Source organism: Vulpes lagopus, chromosome 12, assembly GCF_018345385.1.
Source record: "Vulpes lagopus strain Blue_001 chromosome 12, ASM1834538v1, whole genome shotgun sequence".
Classification (NCBI taxonomy): domain Eukaryota; kingdom Metazoa; phylum Chordata; class Mammalia; order Carnivora; family Canidae; genus Vulpes; species Vulpes lagopus.
Genome location: NC_054835.1, coordinates 13,626,084 through 13,634,888, shown reverse-complemented (window position 1 = coordinate 13,634,888; position 8,805 = coordinate 13,626,084).

Sequence of the window (8,805 nt, the reverse complement as noted above, 5' to 3'; positions counted from 1 at the left end):
TACATAGATCAATGAAACAGAAGAGAGAACCCAGAAATGGGCCCTCAACTCTATGGTCAACTCATCTTTGACAAAGCAGGAAAGACTATCCACTGGATAAAGGACAGTCTCTTCAATAAATTGTGCTGGGAAAATTAGACAGCCACGTACAGAAGAATGAAACTGGACCAGTCTGTTAACACTAGAGACAAAGACAGACTCAAAATGATTGAAAGATCTAAATGTGAGACAAGAATCCATCAAAATCCTACAAGAGAACACAGGCAACACCTTTTTTGAACTTGGCCACGGTAACTTCTTGCAAGATACATCTGTGAAGGCAAGGGAACCAAAAGCAAAAATGAACTATTGGGACTTCATCAAGATAAAAAGCTTCTGCACAGCCAAAGAAACAATCAACAAAACTAAAAGACAACCTACAGAATGGGAGAAGATATTTGCAAATGACACATGAGATAAAGGGCTAATATCCAAGATCTAGAAAGAACTTATTAAACTCAACACCAAAGAAACAAACAATCCAATCCTGAAATGGGCAAAAGACATGAACAGATATTTCACCAAAGAAGACATAGACATGGCCAACAAGCACATGAGAAAATGCTCCGCATCACTGGCCATCAGGGAAATACAAATCAAAACCACAATGAGATACCACCTCACTCCAGTGAGAATGGTGAAAATTCTCAACAAGACAGGAAATAACAAATTTTGGAGAAGATGTGGAGAAAGGGGAACCCTCTTGCACTGCTGGTGAGAATGTGAACTGGTGCAGCCACTCTGGAAAACAGTGTGGATTTTCCTCAAAGAGTTAAAAATAGAGCTACTCTACGACCCAGCAATTGCACTAAGATACAGATGCAGTGAAAAGTTGAGACACCTGTACCCCAATGTTCATAGCAGCAATGTCCACAATAGCCAAACTGTGGGAGGAGCCCCAATGTCCTTCAACAAATGATGGATAAGAAGATGTGGTCTATATATACAATGGAATATTACTCAGCCATCAGAAACGACGAACACCCACCATCTGCTTTGACGTGGATGGAACTGGAGGGTGTGGTGCTGAGTGAAGTAAGTCAATTGGAGAAGGACAATCATCACATGGTCTCTCTCATATGGGAATATAAGAAACAGTGAAAGGGATTATAAGGGGAAGGAGGGAAAACTAGTGGGAAAAATTAGAGAGGGAGACAAACCACGAGAGACTCCTAACTCTGGAAACGAACAAGGGGGACTGGAAGGAGAGGCAGGCGGGGTGTGGGGTGACTGGGTGACGGGCACTGAGAGGGGCAGTTGATGGGATGAGCACTGGGTGTAATACTATATGTTGGCAAATCGAACTTCAATAAAAATGTATTAAAATTTAAAAAAAGAAAAACGATTTTTATTTATTTATTCATGAGAGACACACAGAGAGAGGCAGAGACACAGGCAGAGGGAGAAGCAGGCTCCCTGTGGGGAGCCCAATGTGGGACTCAATCCTGGGACCCCGAGATCACAACCTGAGCCAAAGGCAGACGCTCAACCCTGAGCCATCTAGGCGTCCCACAGTAGCAGACTCTTGAAGGTACCTGGCATGTGTCTAAATCCAAGCCCTAATCTACACAAATGTACACATTTTTCCTGAAATCTGCTTGGTTTGGGGGGGGTACATAATGTTCAGACTGATTTTGTCATTGTCAACACTGACTCTAACACTGGTTAAAACACTGTGGGAATTACTCCAACTGTAACTTAACTAATGTAGGTTGCTCCTTGGTGAGTTATAGGTAGAGACTATGTCAGGTGGACTTGTTTCTCAGAAGGGAAACTTTATTTGCAATAAATGAGATCACAGGGAATAACTTCCAAAGCCATGACTCCCTGAGCAGGGGTGAGTGGGTTTCTTTTATTTAAGGTTAGAATAAATATTCAGAAAGGAGAATTTTGTCATCACGTATAGAGGTGGGCATAAGGTCGCACATGCATCTTAAGGAAATGTGCCTACACATACACTGTGTGTTTCGTTAATGAGGTTTGTGCTCCTTCTTGGAAAAAGATTTTAAAATTATAATGAAGAAGAGGTAATTCCATAGACCATCTGTGCAAGTAGGAGTTGGTGTTTGAGCTCAAACTGGTCTAGGCTATCCAGAGCTCTTCCTGCTGTTTGCCTCTAAAATACAAGGTTAACATTCCTGTGAAGATGGGTAGTATGTGGGGGTCTTCCTGGTGACAATTTTCCTGCAAAAGCAACTCAAGAGGGCAGCCTGGTAGCTCAGTGGTTTAGCACCGCCTTCAGACCAGGGTGTGATCCTGGAGACCCAGGATTGAGTCCCACGTCGGGCTCCCTGCATGGAGCCTGCCTCTCCCTCTGCCTGTGTCTGTGCCTCTCTCTCTCTCTCTCTTTGTGTCTCTCGTGAATAAATAAATAAAATCTTTTAAAAAAAAGCAACTCAAGAATGTGCTTTAGGTCAATCTTTACTTTTGAAGCACTCTGGGAGTTTTTTAATTAAAATTTTTATTAATTCAATTACATTTTGTGTTTCATTAATATTTTCTAGCTTAAAATTTTTCTTTTTTTCTGATGTTCTTTTCTGTTTATTTATTTTTTAAAAAACAGGTTTTATTTAGGGACATCTGGGTGGCTCAGCAGTTGAGTGTCTGCCTTCGGCTTAGGGCATGATAGAGTCCTGCATCAGGCTCCCTGCATGGAGCCTGCTTCTCCCTCTGCCTGTGTCTCTGTCTCTCTATCTGTGTATCTCATGAATAAATAAATAAAATCTAAAAAAAGGTTTTATTTACATTTCAGTTAGTTAACATACAGTGTAATATTAGCTTCAGGTGTACAATATAGTGACTCGGCTCTTCATACAATATTCTGTGCTCATTACAACAAGTGCCCTCCTTAATCCCCATCACCTATTTTGCTCATCCTACCACCTCCCCTCTGGTAACCATTGGTTTATTTTCTAAAGTTAAGAGTCTGTTTCTTGGCTTGCCCCTCCCCTTTCTTTTCCCTTTACCCCTTTGTTTTGTTTCTTAAATTCCACATTAGTGAAATCACATGGTATTTGTCTTTCTCTGACTGACCTATTTCACTAAGCATAATACTCTCTAGCTCTATCCATGTTCTTGCAAATAGCAAGATTTCATTATTGTTTATGGCTAAGTAATATTCTGTTGTATTTATATATCACTTCTGCATCCATTCATCAGTCAATGGACATTTGGGTTCTTACCATAACCTGGCTATTGTTGACAATGCTGCTACATATAAACATTGGGGTGCATGTATCCCTTTGAATTAGTATTTTTGCATTCTTTGGTTAAATACCTAGTTGTACAATTGCTGAATTGTAGGGTAGGTCTTCTGTGTGTTAGGAAAACCTGTTGCTGAAAGTAATGGCTATATTAAGAAGAGGTCATATACTGTCCAGAACCTTGTGCTTCAGGAAGTTTGTGTGTGTGTGTGTGTGTGTGTGTGTGTGTGCACTCTTCTGTTATATTTTGGCTGCTCTTTCCATCTGATCAGTCCCTTGCAGAGTTTTTCCTTACCTGCAGTGTGGAGTGTTCAGATCTGGTCCAGTGTGTGGCAAGTTTCAACTAGATGTATTTTGGTCTGATTTTAGAAAAGGCTGAATCCTATTTCCCCTAAAGCTGAAGCTTTGCAGCACTCTATGATCAATAGTCTTGGTTTGTGGGGGGGAAGGGGAGCTCAGGGGAGAGGAGTAGTTTGTGCTGGTCTTCTGGGGGAAGGCCTGATGTACTGGTTCTGTCAGACTTGCCCTCCTAAGACGCACCTGCAGGACACTGAGGAAAGGCTTGGTGCAAACGGCTCCAGCCTCCACTAGGGGGTGCTTTGTTCCTCACTGAAGTCTGTCTATGCTGATGGGCAGGGCGGGAAATGGGTCACCCTACTCTGATCACTGGAGAGGAGAGTTTGTGCCTTTTGCTGTTCAGGAAGCCCTTACAGAAGAGTGAACGATCTACTCTCTTGTGTCCCAGACTTCTGTCAGAACCCTGCCTTCACCATGTGTGTGCTGAGCTGTCTGTCTACCTGGCAGAGCAGTACTCTTGTGTTTTATCTCAGGTGCTTGGCTGGGTTTCAAAGCTCCAAATTTTAGAGACCCATCATGGTGCAGACCCACACTGCTCCTCAGGGATGGGTCTTGCCACACTGTGGCTGATGCTAGTTTGTCCCAGAAAAGTAGTTGCATGACTGTGCAGGGATAGGAGCTTATAGTAAAGCACAGCCAAAAGCTGGCTTCCAGTTTAGCAGCCTTCAGCAGGTGCCTCTGCTGGTAAGCTAACTAACGGACCACTCAGTGGCACCTGCCTTCTCTTTTGTTCCCTGAGAGGTGGTGCCACCTCTCCCAAATGCACTCCAAGGAGGGGAACTGTTTCTCCCTGAGCATCCCAGGGGATCCTCAGATATGCTGTTTGCTCATGGATCTCTGCCCTCTTTCTCCACAGTAACACCACTAAGACCACCAGGATGACCCCTGTGATGGTGTGGACTTCTAAAACTTCAGACTTTGAGCTCTGATGCTTATAAGAACTTGGGATAGTCAGCCCCTTCTCTTTTCTCAATCAGTGGTTTGGGGGAAGAGTTTTTCTTGTGCAATCCTTTGCATGATGCTTTCTCTCTCTCTCTCTCTCTCTTGCTCGCTCTTACTCTTGCTCTCACTCTTTCTCCTCTGTCTGTGATCAGGGCTCCCTCCCCTCCACAGCACCTGTAATTGTTTTCTTCCCCAAATCAATTCTCTGCAGCACCTACCTTCCACGATGTAACCATTTTTCTCTCTCTAGATATGCAGTTTGTCCTTAGTCCTCAGATCGATTTCTCAGGTGTACAGAACGATTTGATATTTATCTGACTGTGTTCAAGGGACAAAGCAACCATAGCGTCCCCCTATTCCTCTGCCATCTCAACTCCTTCTGAGAAATTTCATTAATTTTAGCATTCAGGCAATGATTTTCTATAATTGGACCGGTAGTTGATAGAATAAACAACTAAAGAAACATGAATGTACAATGACAAGTAATATAAGTGTTCAGAAGGAATAGCAAAGTTTTAATTAAAAACAGAGGGGAAGAGAAAGGTTGATGGAGATTGAGGTTCAGTGAAGAAATTTCTGAGGAGTTGACATTTAAATGCATGCTGAAAGAAAATGAATATGGAGTGAGAAAATTTGTGCATATAGATAGACAGGGGTGTGTACATATGTGAATGAAAAATGATGAAGCTCAGCTTCTAGAGCAATGCTTAACTGTGTTTTGGTGGATCTTAGAGTACTTGTAAAAAAAAGTCCAAGCTTTCCTGGTAGAGCCATTAACAAATATCATAGACTAGAAATAGTGTATTATAATCTGTCATTGTGGGGGAATTGGTATCTTGAGCTATATTTTATTTTAGGTGTGTGTAATTATACAAGTAGAAATGATAGTGCATAAGTTGAATGCAGACAGGATTTCTGTCAGTGTTAATTTAGAGAGAGTAATGTAAGAAATTTAAAGAATTGAGAATACCGGGAGAGGATATTTATAAGAAAATTAGAGAAGAGGTACTAGGAGGAAGTATTGACAAAAAATTTTTAATATTGTTTGCATTGTTCTTTGCAGAGGACACGGTGAAGAAATGACTTTAGAGTACTTTGAATATAGTCAAGAGACAGAGATTATATAAAAAAACGGAGTCTCTACAAGTAGATACTAGTCCGAATCTGTTCTGGTTCAAAGTAAGAGACTGAGATACCATTATAAATGTAATGGGAAGAATATTGATGGTATTAACAAGGTAAATGTAGGGCAGCCCCAGTGGCGCAGCGGTTTAGCGCCGCCTGCAGCCTAGGGCGTGATCCTGGAGACCCTGGATCGAGTTCCACATCGGGCTCCCTGAATGGAGCCTGCTTCTCCCTCTGCCTGTGTCTCTGCCTCTCTCTAGCTGTGTCTCTATGAATAAATAAATAAAATCTTTAAAAAAAAAACAAGGTAAATGTATGTTGACTTTGGGAAACAATTAGAGGAAAATTACAGTACTAGCTGTGTCAAGTTTTAGTGGATTAAGAACAAGTCTCCTCAAAATGTTCTACTTTGGCATGGAGACTATATTGGACTAAAGGATGAATAGAAAAATTTCCCCTCAATTACCTCCCTGGAAGTATCTAGATTGGGTGTCTTTCTCAGAATAGGAGTTATTACCAGAGATGAATTTTATCTGAGTGACCCATCTGCATGGCAGGACAAATTAATTGTCAAACATCTGCTCTTCTTTTGCCCAATAGATTGTACTCTTTCTCTTTGCAGCCCCAGGCCTCTATCCTTTTTGTTTGTTTGTTTAATAAATTAATTTTTATTGGTGTTCAATTTACCAACATACAGAATAACACCCAGTGCACATCCCGTCAAGTGCCCCCCTCAGTGCCTGGCACCCATTCACCCCCACCCCCCGCCCTCCTCCCCTTCCACCACCCCTAGTTCGTTTCCCAGAGTTAGGAGTCTTTATGCTCTGTCTCCCTTTTTCTTTTTTTTTTTTTTTGTGCAAAAATTTATTAGATTTCATTCTTAAATCACAGCACACATATTGCAATAAACCTTCTTTTCGAAGCCATTTTTGATATCATTTAGAAAAAATGATGTTAGGAAAGTCCTATGAATAGTACAGTAATCTTCCCCCCATTTTAAAAGTAGATATAAGTTTTCAGCCTTTAAAGACCTTGAAATTCTGAGAAAGCTACTATTATTTAGTAGAAATAAGGGAAAATAACCTAAAACCATCACACACACACACACACACACATATATATTACACATATTTGTGTTTCAGTGAGTTGAGCTGATGTCAGAACTTGTTTCCATTCATAATAAGTTTATTCTTAGATTTAAACTCTGTATGCTAATACTGGAAGTCTTTTCTAGGATAATGTAAATTCTTTTTTTTTAATTAATTTTTATTGGTGTTCAATTTACCAACATACAGAAAAACACCCAGTGCTCATCCCGTCAAGTGTCCACCTCAGTGCCCGTCACCCATTCCCCTCCAACACCCGCCCTCCTCCCCTTCCACCACCCCTAGTTCGTCTCCAAGAGTTAGGAGTCTTTATGTTCTGTCTCCCTTCCTGATATTTCCCAACATTTCTTTTCCCTTCCTTTATATTCCCTTTCACTATTATTTATATTCCCCAAATGAATGAGAACATACACTGTTTGTCCTTCTCCGATTGACTTACTTCACTCAGCATAATACCCTCCAGTTCCATCCACGTTGAAGCAAATGGTGGGTATTTGTCGTTTCTAATGGCTGAGGAATATTCCATTGTATACATAAACCACATCTTCTTTATCCATTCATCTTTCGATGGACACCGAGGCTCCTTCCACAGTTTGGCTATTGTGGACATTGCTGCTATAAACATCGGGGTGCAGGTGTCCTGGCGTTTCATTGCATCTGAATCTTTGGGGTAAATCCCCAACAGTGCAATTGCTGGGTCGTAGGGCAGGTCTATTGTTAACTCTTTGAGGAACCTCCACACAGTTTTCCAGAGTGGCTGCACCAGTTCACATTCCCACCAACAGTGTAAGAGGGTTCCCTTTTCTCCGCATCCTCTCCAACATTTGTTGTTTCCTGCCTTGTTAATTTTCCCCATTCTCACTGGTGTGAGGTGGTGTCTCATTGTGGTTTTGATTTGTATTTCCCTGATGGCAAGTGATGCGGAGCATTTTCTCATGTGCATGTTGGCCATGTCCATGTCTTCCTCTGTGAGATTTCTCTTCATGTCTTTTGCCCATTTCATGATTAGATTGTTTGTTTCTTTGGTGTTGAGTTTAATAAGTTCTTTATAGATTTTGGAAACTAGCCCTTTATCTGATACGTCATTTGCAAATATCTTCTCCCATTCTGTAGGTTGTCTTTTAGTTTTGTTGACTGTATCCTTTGCTGTGCAAAAGCTTCTTATCTTGATGAAGTCCCAATCGTTCATTTTTGCTTTTGTTTCTTTTGCCTTCGTGGATGTATCTTGCAAGAAGTTACTGTGGCCAAGTTCAAAAAGGGTGTTGCCTGTGTTCTCCTCTAGGATTTTGATGGAATCTTGTCTCACATTTAGATCTCTCATCCATTTTGAGTTTATCTTTGTGTATGGTGAAAGAGAGTGGTCCAGTTTCATTCTTCTGCATGTGGATGTCCAATTTCCCCAGCACCATTTATTGAAGAGACTGTCTTTCTTCCAATGGATAGTCTTTCCTCCTTTATCGAATATTATATGACCATACATTTCAGGGTCCACTTCTGGGTTCTCTATTCTGTTCCATTGATCTATGTGTCGGTTTTTGTGCCAGTACCACACTGTCTTGATGACCACAGCTTTGTAGTACAACCTGAAATCTGCCCAGGCCTCTATCCTATTCCTTATCTTAGGATGGGATATATACCTGTCTGTTTTGGAACCTATCGGGTATGTTGGTTTCCTATAGGTATGAAACTAAATTTGATCTTCTCCGCATCACTTGTCATCAGGGAAATACAAATCAAAACCACAATGAGATACCACCTCACACCAGTGAGAATGGTGAAAGTTAACAAGACAGGAAACAACAAATTTTGGAGAGGATGTGGAGAAAAGGGAATCCTCTTGCACTGCTGGTGGGAATGTGAACTGGTGCAGCCACTCTGGAAAACAGTGTGGAGGTTCCTCAAAGAGTAAAAAATAGAGCTATATGTCTATAATGTCTTCCACAAAGGCAGCACAAGTTTGCATTCCCATCAACACTGCAAAAGGTTCCTTTTCCTCCACATCCTCACCAATACTCATTGTTTCTTGTGTTTTT